Source organism: Leptidea sinapis, chromosome 41 (genome assembly GCF_905404315.1).
Source record: "Leptidea sinapis chromosome 41, ilLepSina1.1, whole genome shotgun sequence".
Lineage (NCBI taxonomy): Eukaryota > Metazoa > Arthropoda > Insecta > Lepidoptera > Pieridae > Leptidea > Leptidea sinapis.
Window position 1 is genome coordinate 4,697,606 of NC_066305.1, and position 23,874 is coordinate 4,721,479.

Below are 23,874 nucleotides of genomic sequence, written 5' to 3' on the forward strand. Positions count from 1 at the left end.
TGGGGGCTCTAAATGGCAAAAAATGGAGTGATGGCTGGTTCATACGTCAAACCGTTAATATTGTTGCGGATGGTGCTTTTCGTGGTTGGCTGACGTAGTAATTATATATTTTTTTAGTTATCATGTTCATGTTCACTAAATATAAATTATTATAAAGAATAGCCATGTGAGTGAGAGCGAATTAAAATGTAATCTCATACTTTAAAGTGATAAGTATAGACTCAAGCCAAAGAATTATGAATATTTGTGATGAGTTAATCTGTTAATTTAATAAACAAGTAAATTTAACTTTTTTATCTGTGTTTTTCAGAGACAAAACTACAAAATTATTCTCTTATACATTTTTCCTTTTCCACATTTAATATTTTTTTGTTTTATATGGAAGAGGACGACAAACGAACTTTGAGTACGTAAAGTGATCACCGCCGCCCACATTCTCCTGTAACATGAGTGGAATCACAGCAGCGTTGCTGGCCATTTAGTAAAGTGTCTTCATATAAGTATATCCTTATTAGATTCAGATAGTAGAAGGTTAATGTTAAAGACCCATCTGTTTAAGAGTGTATGCGGCCGAATTACGAGGCAAAAAAATACTAATAGTTATATTTTAAAACAGACGCTCACTTCATGCATACTCAAACAAAAGAAAGGATCTACGGGATATGCTCCGGGCAACCTGTTAGACGACAAACGGGTTATAGATTTCTTTTAAAATACACTCAACCACCGTTACGCGTTTTTGTCGGATTTTTTTCGGTCACGAACCCGGGGTCTCACATAAATTAAAGAGCCATCACCGCTTTTTGTGCCGGGAAGCGAACAATTTTGTCAAAAGTTGTTTTACTCTGTGTATATTTGTAGCATGGCTTTTATTTGATCGAGAATATATTATGACGTTCTGTTATCCGATTTGTATAACAAAATTACAATATGAATGATGTTAAGTATCACCTGGGGTTTGCGTGGATATTCAAGTCTATTGGGTATCATGAACTGTATTTTTGATGGTATTTTCCTTTCGTTATGCATAAGGCTAGCGATTATTACTTCTTAGTTTATATTTTTTTAGATGTTGCCATGATTCGTTCGTTATAGTTATATCTATACACTTGACGGGACATATTGTTCACCGCCGCTCAGATTCCTTGGCAACTTCCCGCGACACCAAAGGAGTCACAGGACCATTGCCGGCCATTTACGAGCACGCTTTTTTGAAGATAGGCCAATTTAATTTAATTTTTATATTAATGTTATCATTGCTTGGGTTTGGGCTAACCAGACAATATGGGTATGTTAACCATTGAAGAACCTCAGGGAGCCATTCTTAAAGTAATATTTAGGAAATCATTTTAATATATCACTTGCCGCTACTGCTATATAGAGCTCGAAGAAATTTCTCATTTCACGTAAAATGTGGCAGGTGGCGAAGGTGGGCAGCCGGTATTAATCTGAACTTACCCCGTGATATATGCGGTAGAAGATGTGGACAGACTCATCTTTAAACAAAGTCAATGAATCAAGCCGATCAGACATGACTTGATGATGCATCCAATATTAAATAATTTGCATTTATACAGTTTATTTTTTGTTATTTATTTGTTGTTTATCTTATTGGATACAAACGAAATTGGTCTATAAGTATATTATAGCTATAGTAAAGTACTTATTGATATAAAAGAGTGGCCGTTGAGTTTCTTCTATATGTTCTTCTCATTAGCTCTACTTTTTCCGAACATATGGTACATTCACAAATTAATAAAAATATTTACAATGACGATTCAAATGCCCTAAGTTTAAGCCTATTTGAATAAAGTTTAGTGCAGTTTGAGTTTTAATTGAATCGCTCTCCCTTGCATGAGGTCAAATGGAAGGTTCACTGTTATAGACGTGGAAAAATATACGTGTTGTTAGCGACGATTGAACCCGTAACCCATTCCTCGATAAGCTCGTAATCCACTGGAGTTGGACTAAAGTCTTCCAGCTCATGATTTATTTTGTGTGCTGTTGTTATTACCGCTGAAGATCAAATGAAACCCACGCTGGTTTTCATGATTTGCGTCAAGGTCCATTGCTTACATTAACGTTTGATGAGCGTCAAACTTTATCAATTGTTAAAATAAATAAACTGTATACTGATATTACCCTTTCGTGGAAGTCAAAGTGTAACCAACGCATTTGTAATGTTTTGATTCGAGACCAGTGTTGATATCGTGACGGTGTTGATTCGGTTTCCGTCGGACAGTGGGGGGTCGGTGCGATTAGTTTCGTTGTCATTGCATTTTTTAGACTCTCGATTTTCTTAGTATCAGGCCAGGGGGTGCTGATGTCTTAGAAACTTAACCGTTAAACTCTCACAATCATGAGATGTATGCGTGATATCTACTAATTAGTACAAAAAGGCATATTAAAGTGCTTCAAATATCTTTTATTTTAAGTTTAAGAATACCATATTAGAATACGAAATTATATTTAGTTAAGGAGTTATAAAATATAATAACAATTCCTAATACCAATTTTTAACTCGTATATCTCTGAAAAAAACTGAAATAGAATTAAATCCATAATCCGAATCAGTTAGTTGTTGCTTATGTCAAATTAAAAATGTAACGTTTATATTTTTTATAGAAGTGAAGGACAGCCAAGCGTACGGGTCACCTGAATTTAAGTTATCACAGCTGACATCCAGATGGTGGGTATGATATATAAGTTTGTGTCATGCGGTGCGCTGGTGGAATATGGCGGCAGGGGTCAGGTCAAATAGCTCTTCGGAAAACTTCCCGTCATACAGGCAGTAAAAGACACAGAATGAAGCAACGTCTCTAAAGAACGATAAGTTATCGAGGTGTTTATAGAGTATTGGATCCCCGACAATTCATGCAGTTCTGCGTTGCACGCGGTTAAATAGGCGGGGTGCGCCAGACCTGAGCAGACATACTCCATATGTGGCCGGACCTTAGCTTTGTAGAGCGCAAGAATGTGGGCCGGCTTGAAGTATTGCCGTGCTCTACTAAATCCCCAGTTTCCAAGAGCAGCTTTCAACAACGGCTAGAAGGTATTTGTTTCCGATGGGTACAATGAAACCTGCTCAAAAACTCTGACGATGTGCTGAGATGTCGCACGGGCGATTTGCCGCTAAAAGTATCTAGAGGCACAGTTGTATTTCCTTTTTTCCTTAGTACTTTGTAGTTGGGAACATTTAGGCCCAGCGGCTCAGCCTAGGTTAAAGCTGCTGGTTTAACTGACGCATCGAAGTAGAGCTGCAATATGCCGCCAGTCGGTACTACAGAAGTTGGTATGAAAGTATCTGTAGCTCTAAATACATATTATCTTATGAGCAACTTTTTACATATCCCGCTAATCCTAATCTTTTGGCAGGAAGCACAGAGCTCGAAAGCTGCAATCCTTACATCCTTCGTGTCTTCCAAAGATACTTCAGATTTTTTTGCATTTCAAGATTGCCTTTACCACTAACGGATTTACTAGGCAATATTATAACAATTTATTATTATGATTAATTAACACAGATGTATTCTATACTTTTCAGTATTCGATTGGGGTGCATTAAAGTATTTTAATTTTTTTAATTTATGCATTAAACTATTTGGTCATTTTGTGGTATGAAGATTGTTTGTTTCATACGAAATTAACAAATCCACAGATATATCACACTTAATTGTATTATAAGTATACAAATATCTCTATTTCCCTTTCACGGCTTATCTACCCATACGATATCGAAGATATTTATTATGAATATAGACACAGGTAAAGGCACGAATAATGGATGCGTTTTAACTTGAATATTTTTGACAGTTTCATAGAACATATTTCATTTCATATGAACCGGACGAATTCGCGACCACCATCCGTCTCTTATTTTATAAATGCCATACAGACTTGAATGATGACGTTTTTAAATTAAATGGCCCGCATACAAAGGAGCACCCCCGTTAAATCATTTATGAGGCGGTGTGTATTGTTTCACTGTGGGTCGGGGGTTCACGAGCCAGCGGACGTGAGTCAGCGATGGGCCCCGGGAGAGGTCGCGGTTACGTGACGTCATAAGAACATGCTGTCCTCTATGTATTCCACTGCAAAATCAGTTTCAAAGAGGTTTTACAAAACATCACTGAATTGATTGCAATTGTTTTGGTTCCTGTCTATTGCAATTTTTGTAGTATCTCGTCTCAGATTATGGAAACAATCAAAAGTTTCGTATATGTACACTCTCTATAATGGCACATTAAAGGCCAGTCCACATAATAAAAATATTAAGACATAATATCGTGTTATTTATTGTATAGTTTCAGCGGCACTATATAGAAAAACCCAATGCTGTTTCATAGGGCTATTTTTGACTATACGCTCAATAAGAGACAGAGAGGAGTACAAAATGACCACCGCCCATATTCTCTTGCAACACCAAATTATAATCAGGATATTATAAGGATTTTTATTATTATTTGTCTTTAGTACCTATATCGCTTACTGAAATAAAGCTTATGAGACAAAGTTTTTTTCAATATAATATTTTCTACTTTTGTTAAATTTCCTGTTTAAAAGTGTGAAAATCTTGGCGAAAAGCTCTGTGCACGTGGATTCCCTATATAATGTATACATAGGTTTACATAGAAGAAAACTTGTTGAGGCATCAAATTAAACAAGCAAGTCGAACCTAACTCGCAGTAATTTATGAAAGAGTAACGGAAACTTTACCGTTTTCAGTTGAGAACTTGTGGAATAAATATAGAAGTTTACTCTTTACAATAATTTCCAATGTTTTGTTGCTCGATTCTCCTTTCAGGCATGCATTGTTTACAATTGCTTTAGCTTTTACTCATCACATTAAAAACCTTCGGCTCGGGCTTGTTATTGGCATCTCGTTTGCAATAGCCTTCTTTCCACCCTTGTATCACAATGTACTATTTCAGCACATTTGTTCAAAACTGAAGTCAACCTATTGAACTAGGTAACTGTAGTGTAGTAGTGCCTAGACATTGTTTGTGTTAGTATATTGTACCAGACTACTATGAGCATCCGCTGATTTTGTCGAGTGCAGGTGGTTGTCCAGAAAGTCTCACAGTCAGCCTCCGGGATGATCAATTCTTGCGAAGTAGTTCCATTACAGATTAAACTTAGAAAATAATCTAAACAATTTGTTATGTTTTTAAAGTGATAACCCTCACTTCTGGGATTGATTACACAAATAAAACTGAAAACAAAATTTTATGAACGATGCGGACTCGGACCCGCGAGCAGGTTATCAACTGTAAAGTAGATTCTGTAGATATAGCCACAACCTGAGAGTTGAATAAAGCATAAAGATTTTATAAACGTCATTCGAAAGGTTGGCTCAGTAAAAAAGCTCGGGAAAAAGCGCTGGCACGGAAGAGCGAGAGGTCGCGGGTTCGAGTCCCGCATCGTTCATAAAATTTTGTTTTCAGTTTTATTTGTGTTACAGAATAATGTTAAGTCAGGTATTACAATGTAAGTAATGTTAAGTCAATTATTGAACTATGTAATACAGCGTGTTGTTACACTGTCGTCTCAATATAGTATTTTGAGTAATTTAGAAGAATTTGGTGGATTTCGTTAAGTAATCATGAAAAAGTTAGCGTGCTCAAGATAGCCGCTAGCATATTTAAGACTTTCCTTAAGATAATTGTTAGGAATCGAGATTCGATTGACTGATTACTGATAATTGTACGCATTATTAAATCGTCAATGATTAGACTAGAGAAATTAAAACAGTTAAATGCTAGCTGTGTAACACGTAATAGAATATAAATTTTGAAGACTTTCTAACATAGAGATGGGTTTTTATTCGCTAGTCCTTTATTTTAATTCAAATATGTCACGGTATACTTCATTAATGTTATTCAGTCATTTATTTAGCAAAACAACCGTTTTTTCGGAGACGCTCGTTAATAAATTTAGTATCTAGACAAACCTTACCTATAAGGAAAACCGTAGACTAAAAGTGTCCTATTATTTTAATAGATTGACATGACTCGAAACAAGTTATAGTAGTCTGTGGTAGGAAGTATTTTCTAGTGCTTAAGTCAAAAATAACAGTTTGTGTGACAGAGTTGATGCCAATGAAGAAGACAAAACCATTGCAAATGGAGGTACGGTACTAACGCCCATGGAAGACAAATATGTTGTTTTAGTGTTTCTATAAATATATTTATCAGATTTTGATTATAAACTTACAGTATGTTATATTAAATAGGTGAAATTTTTTTATTTTCAATACGACGAATAAATAGTTCCCGAAACATTAACTGTCAAATAATAATTATTAAGAAATATATGGATACTTAAAAAGTCTTAATAGAAGAAAAAAACGATAATTGTTAGAAAGCAATATTATTGTTTGTATACATTGACTACTGGGTGTCACCATTTCACTAATTCAATAACAACAATCTCTTTATTGGTATGTGTTTATGAGTACTTCAATTGATTTAAAACAGTTAAATTACTGTGTTTAAGTTCGGCTTTCGATGAATTTCCAATCGACGAGTTTCCTGTTTTGGTCAAGTAAATTACTTTAATTATTATATTGAAGGAGTTGGACAAGCAAAAGAAACTTTTAGGGTGTATTCCAAATTTTGTAATTAAATTGGCAGCTGGCAAATGAATTAGGTGAAAGTTAACTCACTCAATTGGTTTTTATTAAGGTTGATACACTATTATTTTCTAGTCTGAACGACTATTTTTAATTACATTCTCTAAGTTACTAGCTTCTATGTATACTAGTTCTATTATAACTTTTACGTTTTTATATAAACAATATATATATATATATATATATATATATATATTGTTTTTACTAGACTTCGTTTACTTCTGTTAAAATGCGGTATTAAAGAATCTTTTCTTCCACAAAAAATCAACTGGATAAACTGCTTTTGCGTTGTTTTCATATTGATACGATATATTGTGTAACTTATAAAAAAGTTCCCCTGGTGTTGTAAAAGAGCATCAACCGCGATGATCACATACCATCAGGTTATCCATATTATTATTTTTATCTTATCCAAATGAAACATTTCAGCCGACTATACTTTGTGTATCTTTTAGTGCAGTTGCGGTAGGTCAACTCACACACACAATGACGCTCTGTAATATTTTCAAAATGTCAAGAGTACACGTACAGCATAAGCATAACCGTCACGAGGTATTTCATGTGAGGTCAGCAGTTGGAAGTTAAAGCGGTTGCTAGGCGGTTGCGAACGGCAGCGGTAGCGCGGCCAATGTGAAACAGGTCATTGAATGTCTACTACCAACCGACTCATGTTAGCCTAGTACTTTAGTTATATAAATCATTTCATCTAATTATTATAGAAACTGGTAATTAATGATTCTATTGCTTTCAAACGTCACCCACAAGAATTTGAGTTTTAAAACAGGTCTAATATATTTATAGAAAAAAATTGTGTTTCCTACCCTACATACAGTTCAGCTATGAAAAAATATCGTGTTTCCTTGGATCTTGAGCGTATGTTGAAACAGTGTAACAAAACACACACGAAAATTTGTAAACGCCTTTTTGTATATATATATTTTTTTAATTTATCGAGATATAGCTTTTTTAGTAATAAAAGAAAAAGTTTTCTAAATAATAATAATTTTTGTCCCTTTTGTTACTTATTATCAATAACTGTAACGATATAATATTCTATTTATTTACTTTCAAAATTCAAGATTTATAGGTTTAAAGTGTAAAATATTATTTATTCCATGAATATGGGTTGTCCTATCAATATATGTAGGACACGGTTTTAGAACACACAGAAAACACATATTTAAATATTCCTTTCGATGTGCAACATTCAGCAAACAATAAAATGTAACAATAATATGTTGCAATTAAAGTGCACGCAAATTAAATTTCGCATTTGTGAAAATAAAAAAAAGTTCCATTGTTGGTCGGGATGAATTGAGGAATGCTTTCATTCAGAAATTGCGATAATTCATAAGTGTTATTGTTACTTTGCGAATGCATCCCATTGCTTCGTAGAGCAAGACTAGTTTCGTCTTTTGTGATATTAGAAAGGCGATTCTGTATGCATTTGGTCCGTCATAAATCAGTCGGTTCGATTCCGCAGGTGTCCACGTGGGAGATAAGGGCCTTTGTGGACTACAGACAGCCCTTGGCCCACCTGCCGTCCTTTATTAGTCTCTATTATCATTAAGTGTTTTGTTTTAACAAGAAGATAGTCCCTTTTGGAGAGTCATATCAGTTAAAGTAAGGTGTGATTGACATTTTGAAAACGCTACTTGCTGTTTTAAATATTAATTGTCAGGTGACCGGAAGGACTAACGGACGAGTCTATAAATTACGTCTTCGTTTATTTTATTAGTTTTGCCGTGCGTTTCTCCAGTTTTGTAAAAAAATATTGAATCTTTTAATAGGCAATTAAAATGATAATATATAGACAGTGATACCGATATATGCTTTACGCACTATATACGTGCCTGTAAGCAGCGCTTTTTTCTTTCTATCGAGTGAGCCTCTTGCCTAGAGGAGGTAAATCCTCTGTCATAAAAAAAATGTTAAATAATATATAACGATTCACATGGTAATTGTCGAGCGCGTCCTCAGTTGAAACTCGCCATCATTGGCAATTCGGTGAAGGTCACTTGTAGCGAGACGAAGACGCCTGCGACCGGATGGGAAGCTGTGTAATTTGGTCGCACAATACGACAGTAATAATCGCACAGTGCGCATAATTGACGCGACATCCGCTCGGGACCTATGCCGCTCACAAAGCGTCCGTGTGAAAGTCTTCATGAGTTCTCTTATCAGAACCAGTTCGATATCGGCTTTCTTCCAGGCGATACTTTAAATAACTGTCGGTGTATTTTTTGTCGGAGGCTCGCGAGCCGCTGTATCTTAATAAACGAATGTTGATCGATTATTTGCCTCGTTTATTTTGTGCCAATATGATTCTTAGTATTTCGTGCTGGTGAAAGGTCGTATACTTTCAAAGTAATCGGGCATTAGTTAATTGTATCGGACGTAACGGTGCCTTAAAGTTATGCTAAGCCCCTAATTCAGCATAGTATCATTTAGGTACTTTATGCATCACTTGCTATGTTGATGATATGACAGAATCTAGTATCTTTTGCATGCTTCCTCGGGACCTCTTCAACATTTTATCACTGACGTGACGTTCTGTATAAGAAGTGAATCCATTAAAAACAAACAAACTCACATTCTCATTTATAATATTATTATTATAATTTATACTAGCGACTTAACTTTTTTGTTCAGACGTCGCGGGTGGAGTATGTAATTTACGTTTTCGGTTCAAATTTATAGCTTTCACAATAGTAAGTTAAAGTAAATTCAATGGCTAGGGTGATTGACGAATGAAAATAAATTCTTCAATTAATTATCACCTTAAAGGCCTGTGGCCAGATCACCTAACACGACCTCGTGGTTGGTGTTACAAGAGAGCATGTTCGTCGGTGGTCACCTACCATTAGGTGACCCGCATGATGCGAATAAATCTCGTAAAAATATATTCACTTCTATGAGTCAAACTTAGAAATATAAATCTATTTGAAGATTGGACGTTTGTAAGAAAATCTTGTGACGGAAAGTGATGTTCAATGAATGTTTTTTTAGGATGGGAAGTGGCATTGTGGGAGAAATCGTGCGATCCGTGACGATTTTGAACTGAGCCGAATGTTGTGACAACTGCTCTTAGGTAAACCCGCCTTTGGGGACCCATGGGCAATAGTACTTGCTAGAATGTGAGCTTCATTTTATAAAATAGTTCTATACTCCTTTTTAGAATAAATATTAAAAAGTATCCAGTTGTAGAATGCGTTTATAAAGTTATGTAAGACAAACATTGTTCATGGCCAGAAAATGCGTGGCGTCAAAACTAAAGAATACTTATACAGGAAACTTAGTAAAGTAGTGGCCGCAACTGAAATCATTTCTTGTGTATTTGATAGATAAAAGCAAGCTAAAAAGGTTATAAATAAATAACATATTTAAATAACAGAAGAACTAAAAAACAGGTTCTAAAAGAAATCCAAACTAAATCGTAAAAAAGAATTTTCAATAGTTTTAAGTTAGGAATAGTGTGAATAACAAAAAAAAATTGTATAATATACCACAGCATTGTTGCGTTTGTTAATATATTTCAAGTAAACATTTTGATTTTTTATATTACTTACTGATGGAATAATAGAACGCACAAAATCTTTACCTTTCCAGCGCTTGATATTATCAGGGGATAAAAAATGACAAAGACTTACGCAAGGCCAGGTATAAGTTGGATTCCCAGAAGGGATAACAATTGCAAACAGAGATAACACTTAGTTTCCGATGCACACGTGGTTCATGGTTGGGCAAAAAGTGATATTGTTGGTGCGTGGGCGTGGGATTGAACCGGATGTCCGCCGTACTCGATATTTGATCGAGAGGGTTGACGGTATCAGGGCTAGCATTATCATTATGTTTGAATTCGATACTGTTCTGATTATGACGGTATCAAATGCGTTAATTTTTTCCCGTTAATATGCGGTTATCGGATTTATTGAATGGGATCTGCTTCATATTGTGTTGTTTTCATAGTCTTAGCATAGAAATTTTTATCTGTAAAGGTAGAAAATCTAGGATTTTAATGGTATAACCCTCATAAAACACGATGATTTTCCGGCTGATATCATGATGTCGATGATCCCTCAAATACTAGTGTACGGGAACGATTACTGGTCCATGCGTCAACGTGTGAACGAGTGCTGTGTGTGGTTCATGGTCGACCTCTTATATTAATAATTATGACAGTAATCATGGCCATCATGTTCACGAAGCATCATTACACAAACAATAAATTCAATCTCTAAAAGTTGATGCATCCAACATACGATAATATATATTTATACATTTTGATAACTTTTTATGAAATATTTGATATTTGAAACGCTTTCTAACTTTGAACATGATTAATATTATATTGGATGAAACACTTGTATGTACAATTTATAATGACGATTCAGAAGCGCTAAGTTTGTGCCTATTTATTATATTTGAATAAAGTTAATTTGACTTTGACATCGATGTTACGCGGTATCGATGTAAATCTTGGTAGCGAGATACGGACGTAATTACGGCACAGTTATTTGTACTGCAACTAAACAGGCAAAGTATTACTAGTTTTTTACCATTGGGAGGCTCCTTTGCACAGGAAGCCGGCTAGATTATGGGTACCACAACGGCGCCTATTTCAGCAGTTAAGCAGTAACGTAACGTATAAACATTACTGTGTTTCGGTCTGAATGGCGCCGTAGCTTGTGAAATTACTGGGCAAATGAGACTTAACATCTTATGTCTCATGGTGACGAGCGCAATTGTAGTGCCGCTATTTTTGGGTTTTGCAAGAATCCTGAGCGGCACTGCTTTGTAATGGGTAGGGCGTATTAATTACCATCAGCTGAACGTCCTGACCGTCTCGTCCCTTATTTTCATAAATAAAATTTCTATGTGTTTCTGTTATTATGTTAGTAGGCAAGAGTTACGGTAGGTAACGTGAGAATCCTCAGAAACTTAAATCTAAGGGTAGATGAGATTGTTGATTGATTGAAAACGCGGCGAACGATATTGTGCCTAGAAATATATTGGAGAACGATTTGTCTGACTGGAACAGGACGTGGTTGGAAACCGCGTGATTGAACATTTATAGTGGTTCTGTTCTCAACAAAACATGGGAATATGTTTTTGTTATGATTCAAATGGATACATAATCAAGCCCTTCTAGTTTTTAAACTACTGCTTCGAATGAAACAAAATGCAGACTATTGCTTTACATTTAGGTTTTTGTATTTATACTTCTATTGGCGCGTTAGGGAAAAATTATCCGTGGTGTACTTAAATAAATAAATCCAAGTCGCTCTCTAAGCGTCTCCAAACGTAAGTCGGGACTATTTGGATGATACGGCTAGGATAAAGAGATTTCATCTTTTAATATTGGTAACGCACTTGCGACTTTTCTTCCTTTTCAACAGTTCTTAAATCTCTTGTTGTCGTCTGTATATTTTTAACCGACTTCAAAAAGGAGGAGGTTCTCAATTCGTCGGTATGTTCTTTTTTTTATGTTTGTTACGTCAAAATTTCGACTGGGTGAACCGATTTTCATAATTCTTTTTTCATTTGAACCTGGTGCTTCCCGTGTTAATTGTAATTTGGTCCAGATCTGACAATGGCATCCATGAGAAAACCATAAAATCCTTAAATTTACTATACATACGTATAGCAAAGTGGATGATAAATTTACGAATAATCGCGCCAACCGATTTCGATGATTATTTTTTTATTGGAAAGGATATAGGATAGTTTGGTGAGAGTTTGGTTAGGTTCTGATTACGGAATCTATGACAAAGTTACGGAACTCTTCAATTCTTAAGAGCAAATTAACGATACTCGGCCGAATCTTTTGTATGCTATCCGGATATTTAATTCGGTTTCATCCAAGATAGGTTTGTTACTACATACATAGTTATAGGTGAGTTGTGCTTGTCGTTTAGTCGTGAGGAGGCGAGAGGCGAGAGCGGGTCGCGGCGGAAGGACACCGATTCCGAAAATAACAATAATCGTAACTAGAATTAGATTAATTAATTAGATTGTATAAAAATACGCAATTATTTTTATACTTCTTAGTGCACATTATATCTATTGTTTTCGAATAGAGTTTTTGAAGTCGGTGGTTATTTTAAATTTATTTTTGTTTCACTCAAGGCAAACTATGTACCTATTTTTAGAAAATAATTTTCTTATCAGTTCAATATTTCTTTCCTCTTTTTTACACTTATATTCGCTCATTCACGACTATATTACTATTACTATACGCGTACCTAACACGTTTCTGTGTTTCTGATTACGAACGAGTCAATAAAAATTTACGCTTCCAAGAAATTGAAAGAATTTGACATTATAAAACTGTTAATAAACTTTCTTACGCTCTTACGTCCATAAATTTATTGAAGCATTAAAGTTTTTTAGTGTGTCAATAACATTATTTTAGAATGCGAATCGGTCTTGCCGTTTTTCTTTATTTGAGATTTTTGAATGAAATTTGTGAGTGCTAAGCTCTCTAAATTTGGTCCCTAGATCGCTTAGGTTAAATTAATTCGCCTAGTTATAGCCATACATCATATTATTTCCAGCGTGGATGGCACATTATGATGGTACATTTGCATTTGCGTTGATTTATCTCTATTTATATAAATATAGATATCCTGTATCCAGTTATGGTCACCATGGCATAAAAATGCGTCTAATGAAACATTTGTAACATTCATGTGAGAAAATAAAAATATTATTACAAAACGTGGTGGTAACACGAGTTTGGTCAAAATAAATATCTTCGACGGGGTAGGATACAATCAAGGCACACAAGTAGAAAAACTTATCTACTGGTTGACCCATCGATTTCTAATACTAGAGCTGCTCTTGCCGGATACTGTTGCAATGGTTTGGTGGGTAGACATTCTGTTGGTTGCAGTGACTTTATGATGATGACTAATAAATATCTATACTATATAAATAATGTGTTTTTTTCTTTCTATGATTAACAGTGTACAAAACCTAACCTCAATAGTATTAAATGAAATACTTATTTTATCAAGACACGACTTTGAAATTATAATGATGGTTGTTAAGTATTGTTGGCAAGCTTTCTGGTTTAGTGGTTGTGGTTAGTGCCCTGACTGCTAAACTCAAGTATTGGAGCGTACACACGCCTAGGACTATTAATACATGTGTGATGAACACTTTTGTACTTAGCATCATTGTAAACCATCTTTTATCAGCTGTAGCCTTACTCTTCCTACAGGCTCTGTTTATTGATATCAGATAGTACTACCCCTACTTAATTATGACTGTTACTTTTTTTCTCAAGATATTACTTAATTAATTATTATTAACATTTCTATATGATTTGTAGGTTATTTTCACGTTCACATTTTAGTCGTATTTCTTAGTATTCCGGTTAGACAATTTCAAACTACATATACCGTTGTAATCTAGAGATAACAAGGAATAAATCAATAATGTTTCAATGCTATACATTACATTTCGAGGTAAGTCTAATCGCCGAACAAAAAAAACTGTCTACATTTACTTAAAAATTCTTAAACTTATACGTCGTATATAAAAGCCAACTTAAAATTATTAGTACACTAATATATGAAAATAAATAAAGAAATATTGTTACGCCCTTATACATAATGGTCCGCTAACTTAAAATAGCTGCTACAGAGTGTTATTTTTCATTCTGACTTAGGTCAATAGAAGAAGACAGAGTGAGAATTAGCAATGCTTTAAGTTAGCAGACTATTATGGATAAGGGGGTTAATGTTTACATAGGATATTGTTGTTACACCAGGTGGAAATAAATAAAATAATATGCACATCATTATGTCAGTGTGTCACCACACTTAACGTAATGTAGTAGAAGTAACATATTAAATTATAACAACATTGTTGCATCAGAGATAATATCCGGTGAGTTGCCGCTGATTTGTGTCAACGTCATTATCAATGGCCGCTGATTATGTTAAGCGCAATGGTAGTAATATTGTCCTCACTCCGTTATGGTGTTCATACTGCGTGCAACGTCGGGGTGTATCTACATTCATCAGCATCGGTTCGAACTATTGATAATAAAGTAAAATACACAACTTGCAGGAACCTTACTTTTTGCAACCGCTGGTTTTGGCATATTACTTACCACGTGAGTACAGGTTACGCTCGTATTTGTATATTGAATTTGATACTTCTTTAAAAAATAATCTAAAGTTGCACTTTATTAACCTGTAAAGGCGTTGTACTTCTGAAAATCTTAGAAGAACGGCATCAATATCTAAAATATGTTATTTGTTGTTCGTAAAATAAGGCTCTGTGGTCCAAACAGAACTGCGCTGGCACCACGAGAAAAAACTCTTGTCAAATTTTGACGATTCAGTAAAAATTATGTTTCATTATGTGTAGGTTGTCCCTTAAAATGTCAGCATTGGTTTAATGATAATACCGGTGGCGCTTGGCATTGTCGGTGCGTTACTGAGAATTGAATGTAACGATTACGTTGAATAAACGATATTATGTCCTTCGGTGTATGTGATGCAAAAAATCATTCGAGTCAAACTGTTGGTTTGCCATTTTATGGTTTAGTACCGTATCGTACCCATAGGTCGATATGTCTGCTTACAGAGTTTCATACGCAGTTTCTTTTCTCTCTCTGTAATTGACATAAAAAAGTATGTGAAAGGAATAAATTTTGAGAAAATATATGCCTTTTAACACGGCTACATTATAGTGAACCGGGTACCTTTAAAGAGAATGGTGACATTGGAAAAGATAATATTGAGGTTTAATTATGCAGAAGGATGGATGAACGTTGAAAATATTGAAATTTAAAACAAATTAAATTAAATCTGCAATTGGTTGTTTGTGTTTCGCTGATACACTTACGACTGCTTTCAATATCCGATCGTTTTTTTTCATTATATATCTATATTCAGAATCCAGATGTTGTCCATTCATATATCCTGAATTCGCATTTCACTTCGTCAATCCTAATTTCCAAATCCATATATTATACAGAAAATGTATAATATATGCATGTAAGTATGTCACATTGTGTGTCACTTTTCGGCTAAAACTGCACGTCGCCGACGCATAGTAGGTTGTACTCACCACAACGCATTTTATGTCGCTCAAGGCTCCCATCGAGCACTATGGTGGTTGCAAGTTGATACCTATAAGGGTGTAGAAGATACGGGGGTTGAAATGTAAGCCTGTATTCTAAACAAATGAAAATGTTTTAAAAATTTTAGAATTATCTAGAATTTTTTTGAATAATCTAGAACATCCCAGAATAATTTAATAAAAAAAAAGAAAATGTGTCTTTTATACGAAAAAATTGAGTAGTAAGTTGTGATAGATTGTTAACACAGTTAAAAATGACTCAACGAAGTGGGTATTCACAGTATTAATATAAATATACGTCAAATGGACTTAAAAAGCGTTCTACAAAATTTTTCATAGATGGGTTATTGAAAAGCAGGAAATGGACCGAAATATCAATCTCGGATTGCCGTTTTAGGTTTTTAAAGAAATATAGAAATCGGTAGTTAAGCAACGAGCATGTCTTATCGCGAATACTTTATCTATTCCGAGTTTTATATAACTTAATGTAAATAATAAATTAAAGCTTCCTCGCCTTTTTACGTCTATCATAAGCCTGGGCACACATTGCGCAAAAGTGACGCGCCCTCCGCTGCTGATAACGGCCCACCTTATCAACTATCACAATGTAGTGTGACTGTTGTGATTCTAGTTGACGCGTGTGTTGGAGCCCGCACGTGTGCCGCTCAGAACCACACCCAGCCAGTAGCCATGTGACGGCTTACACGCTCTGCTCAACAATGTTGGAAAGGCAAGGCAAAAGCTAATTATCCGATAGAAGATAACACCAAATTGCACTCCTTTCCATTTTTCTTCTAAACAACACAATATTTGAAGTCAAAAATTTGGTACAATAATAATTGCAATGTACTAAAATTTTACTAGGAAATATTTTCACTTAATTGAATATTACTATTATAACAAACAAAAAATGTAAGCGCTTTCGTAAATTGTTTTTGGGTGGTTTTGCGCAGTTGCTATCTCTTTTACCTAATATTGGAGTGATACTCCCTGTATTACCATGATTTTTAGGTACGCCCATACCATTTCATTATATTTTAAATATCTGCCCTTAATCGAAGGTTCCATAGCAAGCTGCCGATAGAGTTATTACAAATCAACATGCCACAGGTGTACTTTTAATAGAATAATAGTAACACTTCTATAAAGAAAATTGAGTTGTTCTGAGAGAACGCGAGCGATGACGAACAACGTGAGCAACCAACACTGCTCGTCTTTATAAATATAATTTATCAAATTAATACGATTATCTTCTTAGTTTGATAAACGAAGTCATCTTCAACCTTGATCTACCCAATGCTGAGTAAAGGTCTCTTCCATTTTAGACCATTTTGTGCGGTCCTGAGTTTTCCCGCATCCAGTACTTCCCAGCCGCTCGCATCAAATCGTCCTTCTGTATCTGGCTGTATGCCAGCAAGATGGACGGACGATTTGATAAACGAAGTACAAGGTCCATATTAAACGTCCACAAACCAAACCTTAGTCTTTATTTATGAAATACCTGTCAAGCACGTCACAGTATAAAACGTTTATTCATCATAGTTATTATGAACCCATCGCTATCAATACTTGCAGTATCCCGAACATACAGACTTGTGCAAAATATATTAATTTCTTGTCACTTTGTCAGAAGCTCAATGGACACCAAACCGTCCAACGACAAGGCTGCACGTTACTCTATTTTGAGTAACCTGCGGTTCTCTTGACAGTCATCCAATAAAGTCAAATCATAAAGTTGATTACTTTAACTCCTTTACATTCCTTGAGTTCTTTTAAAAACCATATAAGATAATACAAAAAAACATTTCATTGCTCAAATGTGTTAAAGTCACTTTACTAAGTACTTCATTAGCTACGACACCATTTTTTGGCATTTCCAGCAGTTGTTAATAAATATTGATCAGGACAAAATTTCTTTCCTTGGGTGCATATTCACCTACGTACGATTAAGTTAAATGGCAGTCATAAAATAGAAACTCGCCATTTTATATTGTGCACCATTGTGAAACAGTTAGTGTTACACGAGTGAAGCAAGAATGCTAACTTCATTCCCCGCGTCCAGTGTAGACTATAGAGGCGAGTGGTCGGTCGTGACTACCTGCCTACTTTTACTGCACAGGGCATCGCACGACATAATCGCGACCGTTTTATCTCTATTAATAGACTCGTCTGTCGCGGTAGACATCGCCGCCGAGCGCACCCATATTATCCACTGCCGCTGCGAGAACCGACTGAAATCCTACTGCATTGGAACTGAATTTACATTGCATAAATCGAGCCGCGCAAATTTGAACCCTAAAAGAGCGGCTGCAGAGTCTGTTTTGTCGAGTCGCGAAGCTAGCTCTATATAGGTCGGAAAACGCAACCATTTATAGTACTCCAACGTACTATCGTAGTACCGCGGCGTGTAGCGTACCTATATAGTGTTTGAATGATTGTGTGAACTGTGATGCAATGCAGTCGCGGTGCGCTTGTGTGTGGCGTCTGTTGATGAATGAGGCTCGGTTGTGTGCGTGCGGGCGCGGCTTTATTGATTTGTGCGGTAGGTTTTAGCATATTTTTAGTTCTAGACAGATGAGAGCTCTCTAGGAGCGGCTGATTTGCAAGTCTGTGCTTTATTTGAATTCATTTAGACTCTGCATTGCTCGTTGGAGCGTTTGCGTAATGTATTTGATGGGTGTTGAGATAGCTCGGAGTCTGTGAAGAATCACCGGGTTTTCGTATACTAATTTTGCGTTGGCTGAATTTCTGTTACCAATATCAAGTTTAAGTCTCTAAAATCTGGCATTTTGTTAGCAATCGCCTCGACAGACATATTATATATCAGGCTAAATCATAAAAAAGCACTTCAAGAACAAAAGCACATTTGGTGTATGATATAGGGTTATTGTTTTTTTTCGAACTTTTTTGTATACTACTACTATACTAATAACTATAAAAGTAGTAGGTATTAATATATTCGGAGCTATTTTGTTTTGAAATATGGTGATAAATTGTTCTTTCTCTTGTTACAGATATGGGCTCCCTGTCTGCAGCGACCCGACCGCCGTGTATACTGATTATTACCACTTTCAGCAATGGTGAGTATTAGTTTTTTTTATGTTATAGCCTAAACACATAATCGGATTATTCTGGTAGCGCACCATATTCGATGGTATGTCGCCATAGTCCAACGCACATAATAATTTTTATGTATTAATTATACCTTCCGGATCGTAACGAGTACCACACCCGGATCAATTGGTGCGAGGCGTCCATCAGACCGTCCGATAGTCCGGCCATACCAAATCCGACCATGTGTTTAGGGTATTAGATTTGATCATCCCCCCTATTGTATCATTTATAAATACGTCACCGATTGAGTGATTATTGTAACTTTTAGCTTATATAGTGTAAACCGCACTTCACGCCCCATAAATTTGTGAAAAAAATATGCAATCATACCATCAGGAATCGGCCCCCACCTGTTTATTCGTACAATCTGTCACAACAGAGAGTTTATTGCTGAAAGAGCCACATTTAATGTAAGCAGTAAATTATTATCAAAAGCTATTCAAACTCGAGAACTTGCTGAAAAAGGAAGCCGGATATTACCTTAACGTTATAACAGTAATATCAAATTATAAGCCAGTCTCAAGGGTTTTTATTATGACAAAAAGGACGTGTAAGTAATAAGTTATCTGATACCTCCGAGATATTTTTTTTCCCTGCCAACTGATTTGAATATTTTTTTTTTCACGGCCCTGTTATACTTTTGCTTAGACATTATTTTTATGAAATCGATTATTAAAACGCTTTTAACATTCAATACGTTTCGTATGTACGTATGTTCGTATGTACAAACAAATGAAGTCATTGAGTTATTAAAATATTCTTCTTATTCAAATTCAAATATTTTTATTCAAAATCACTTATTGAACGTCGAAAACTACCACCCATTTAAAATACTGTGTCACACGCCTGCGCAGAACAGGCGCAACAAACTCAGCGGCATTTTTTTTTTCTTGACAATATACTACATGCAATAATTTCGTACAATTAACATTTATAATTAAAATACCTGGGGGTATTCGCTTCATTCCCAGACTGTTGTATCATTAAAAAAAATCTTTTATTTTATTTTATTTTCGTAACACATTTGTTTTGTCCATTTTCTGGGATCATGGTGTAAAAGTATTAACGTCGCCCAATAAAAGACACACAAGTCGAGTTGACTTAACAGAATAGTTGGCATACCAAGTTTATATGTATTTTCCTCGTGTTAACATTATGATTATCGCAATTTCTAGCAAATTCCTTAATGTGCTTATGAACATACCCTACAGAACATTATCAAGAATATATTAAGATGCATCAGTCAAAAAGTTTGTTTATTTAATATTTTCTATTAATGATTTTTTAGAACCTAGGTTTAAAATAGCGCGAATAGCTCTCTTCTGAAAGATGGCACATAATATAGGCAGCATTGTCCCATAACAATATACCATTGGATAAGACTAATACTATGAAAATAACTAAAGTAAACAAGTCGCGACGTATTCATGGCAGTTAACTTACTGGCTTTACTTTTTCCAAACAAATGATAGAGTTAGGAAATCAAAAATAAATATAATGACGATTGTAGACGGCGGGGTGTACAAGAATAGTTATTTTAATAATTAATATCTTAAAAAGCACCCCACGCTTTTTTTTTACAAAAATATATATTTTTTTACACTATTTTAAATTTAAATTTATTTTCTATTCTAAACTTGAATTTTATATAAAGCGTGTTTTTTAGTTTTTTTAAACTATTATTTATTTTAATCTGCTAGTTATATTAATTTGTAGAAAACGGTTACAACTAGAGTGAATTTTCGGTATTCAAAGTCAATTCAAGCCTTAAGCTCATTCCACAGCTTGGTTTACGTGGCAGAGGTGTTGCCGGTAGTATATACATACATGTACATGTATGTTGATTCAGATGTTACAACAGTTACTATGCCAGGAGGGGCTCGGCTCGGGCCCGCTGAACTGTAGCTATCAATAATCAATTATAAATTAGAATATTGTAATACAACCGGTTCTAACCTTGCGATAAACGTAATGATTAAAAAGTCTAATCGAAATGTAAAATGTAATAGATTTTATAAATTATTCTTGTGGCAGCCGAGGTCACTGAGCTTCTTGAACTGATAACGTAATCACTAGGAACGATAACGTGAAACATAAAAACTAGGGTTCTGTCTGTATTATACTAATTACAGTTACATGTTTTTATACGTATCATTATTATTTTATTTTTTTATTTTTATTTTTTAAAACCAGTGTGTGTTGCCAGTGACATACGGAACGCAGACGTGGTCGCTCAGAGGGCAATAGAGAGGGCTATGTTCGGAGTGTACCTGCGAGATCGAATCAGAAATGAGGATTGAAGGAGAACCAAAGTCACCGACAGATGGTTGCGAAACTGAAGTGGCAGTGGGTAGGGCACATAGCCCGACGGACAGATGGCTGTTGGGGCAGTCCTCGAATGGTGACCACGTACCGGAAGACCGGAGTGTTGGTAGGCCCCCCAAGATGGACCTGGTCAAAATCGCCAAAATAGTTTGGATGAGGGCAGCGCAGGACCAATCGTCATCGCGATCTTTGGGGGAGGCCTTTTTCCAGCAGTGGACGTCTTCCGGCTGAAATGAATGAATGAATGATTTTTATACTCTGTAAGCTCCTCTACGTGTATGTAGAAAAACCATTGATTTAATTAACAATTTGCACTCATATTAAGGACTGTTGGCAATACAATACCTTCATAATTTTGGCTTTATATTCTAACCAAGATCATAAACAAATACGTATTGGTACACCTACGAAGACCTAATCGAGCCTTGTAATTGTAAGTCATTTTTATGTTGCTTTTAATACAAACAAAAAACGCTTTAAAAATTAGAAATATCTTTAAATTATCATGTGTGTTGTCTATGGATGAAAAACAAAGTTCATCTGATGTTGTTAAGTGATAACCGCTGCCCATACTCTCCTGCAACACATTAGGAATCAAGACCGGCAGTAAGCAGGGCAGCAAAGTCCGATCTGGTCAAGATCGCCGGTAGGCTCCGTCACTTATTTACAAAATAATCAATAGTGAAAAAAAAAACAACCAAATAATGATTAGTTCCCATTTGTAATTCACAATAGGTTGGATGAGGGCAGCGCAAAACCGATCGTGTAGGTTTTTAGGGGGAGGCCTTTGTCCACCAATGGTATTATATTATATATTAGTAGTAACTATCGTATACCATCCTAACTATTCCTTATCATTTCTATAAAAAGAGGTTTTACATATCCCGAGCGAGGTCCTCGCCATGGCTTTTAATCTTATCGATGAACATTATACAATCTCGCAGTGAAACTTCTCGGCTGCCAAAAACGTTTGCTTAAATAAATTGAATTTTTGCAGTCACGATTCGCACTCACATGCGGTATGCCTGTTGTGGCGCGAGGAGTTGTTGGCTGTGTTACGTCACTGTTCTGTAGCATATGAGATGGTGACCAAAAATTAATATCAATTGTATTTAAAAATAAAACAAACTCTAATCATTTAATGCTATTTTCTTAAATTAACGCGAGTGTCCATACATTTAAATAACCTAAATTTTAATGATTTAAAACGCATGTGATTATATTATGCTAATTTTAACATTAGTCATTTTGTCAATTTAACATTATATATTTGCCCTACTATTTCATTGATTTCCATGCTAGAGAAGTATCAGGTGACTTGTCTCAACGTCCAAATTTTATTTAGAATGCCCTACTGGCATTCTACGCGAACTTTTATCAGTCGTTAATTTTAAATTTGCTGCATAAAATGCCATTTGCTGTGGTTGAACGTTATTTCTTATTTGTATTTGTATGATTACTATCGTCCCTTGAATCAAATTTGATTTATGAAAATATAAAGAAACTATAAACCTTGTACATTATTTCTATCTTCAGCATCATCTACAGTTTTCTGACAGGCAAAATTTTGATACATTGGGTTACATTATTGGATTTTTCTAAGGATCACTATTTTTGTTCATTAAGTTATTGAGTTAAAGGTGTTAGGTGATCACTTTCCATTAGGAAACCGTGCGATAATTTGTTCTTCCAACATATAAAAATATTGTTATATTATTTAGTTATTGTCAATAGCTCTTCGTCTAGACAATTTACTCAGTTGTTAAAAAAGTTGATAGTTGTATAGAAAGGAAACTGTGTCATTCGGCCACCAATTCTATAGATCAATTAAAGAAATATTTCGTAATGACGTCAATTTACACCCGATAATTATCGTGTCTGTCGCTATGCAATTTAAAGAAAACACGTATGTAATGTATTAAGCATTTTAGTAGGTATGATATCAATTGTAGTAGCCGATTACGTAACTACGGAATGTTTTACGAATGCGAATATTATTTAAGTCGGTTTTATTTTAATTTTTCGTGATTACACTTTATCCGTTATTAACGCTGTTGTACGATGAAGCGTTACGGTAAGTTCAATCAAATGCCAACATAATTATTTATATTCTTCTCCATATTAACTACTTTTCAACCGACTTAAAAGGAGGTTATCAAGTCGTAGGATGCTATATATTCAGATTTCAGATCTGATGAATGATTAAGTATTTGTATGTCTGGTGGAATTGTTAGAAGAGACTGTAACTTCTGATAAGAATTAACAAGTGAAACGACAAGATAGTTAGCAACTATAATCAATACCAATTCATAAATGGGATCCAGATGTCACCATCGAATTGGTGATGAAGGAATAAGTCTCGCAGGAGATGCCCCTTTGCTGTGTACGCTTTAAACTCTCTTGAAACATTCTACAAATAGGTTTTGTACTGATTTTTATTTGCGATATTAGGACTTCGTTCCCGTCATTGCTAGTGGCGGAGTCGTGGGGCTAGTTTCCATCCCTAAATTATAGTCAAGTGCTGGCTGGTCCACTCGTCACGCTCTTGAACTAGCGATTCTTATGGTGGCAGGATGATCTTGGCATCACTGTGATTATGGTTTGTAAAGTGGCTTTAGTACAGTTCATTGCAGCCCTGTTTCACTGCGACCAATCTGATCTATTGTGATAGCTACTGTTAACTCTAGCTCACTGCTAACATTGAT

The 23,874-nt window shown here is 35.3% G+C and overlaps 1 long non-coding RNA gene across 1 annotated transcript in view; it reads left to right on the plus strand.

Annotated features, from left to right (window-relative positions):
- The window catches only part of LOC126976651 (uncharacterized), a 150,579-nt gene that overhangs the window by 122,803 nt on the left and 3,902 nt on the right, over window positions 1-23,874 (plus strand). Inside the window, exon 5 of the long non-coding RNA XR_007731943.1 lies at window positions 18,745-18,810. This is a non-coding gene — a long non-coding RNA (uncharacterized LOC126976651). The remainder of the gene's footprint in view (window positions 1-18,744; window positions 18,811-23,874) is intronic.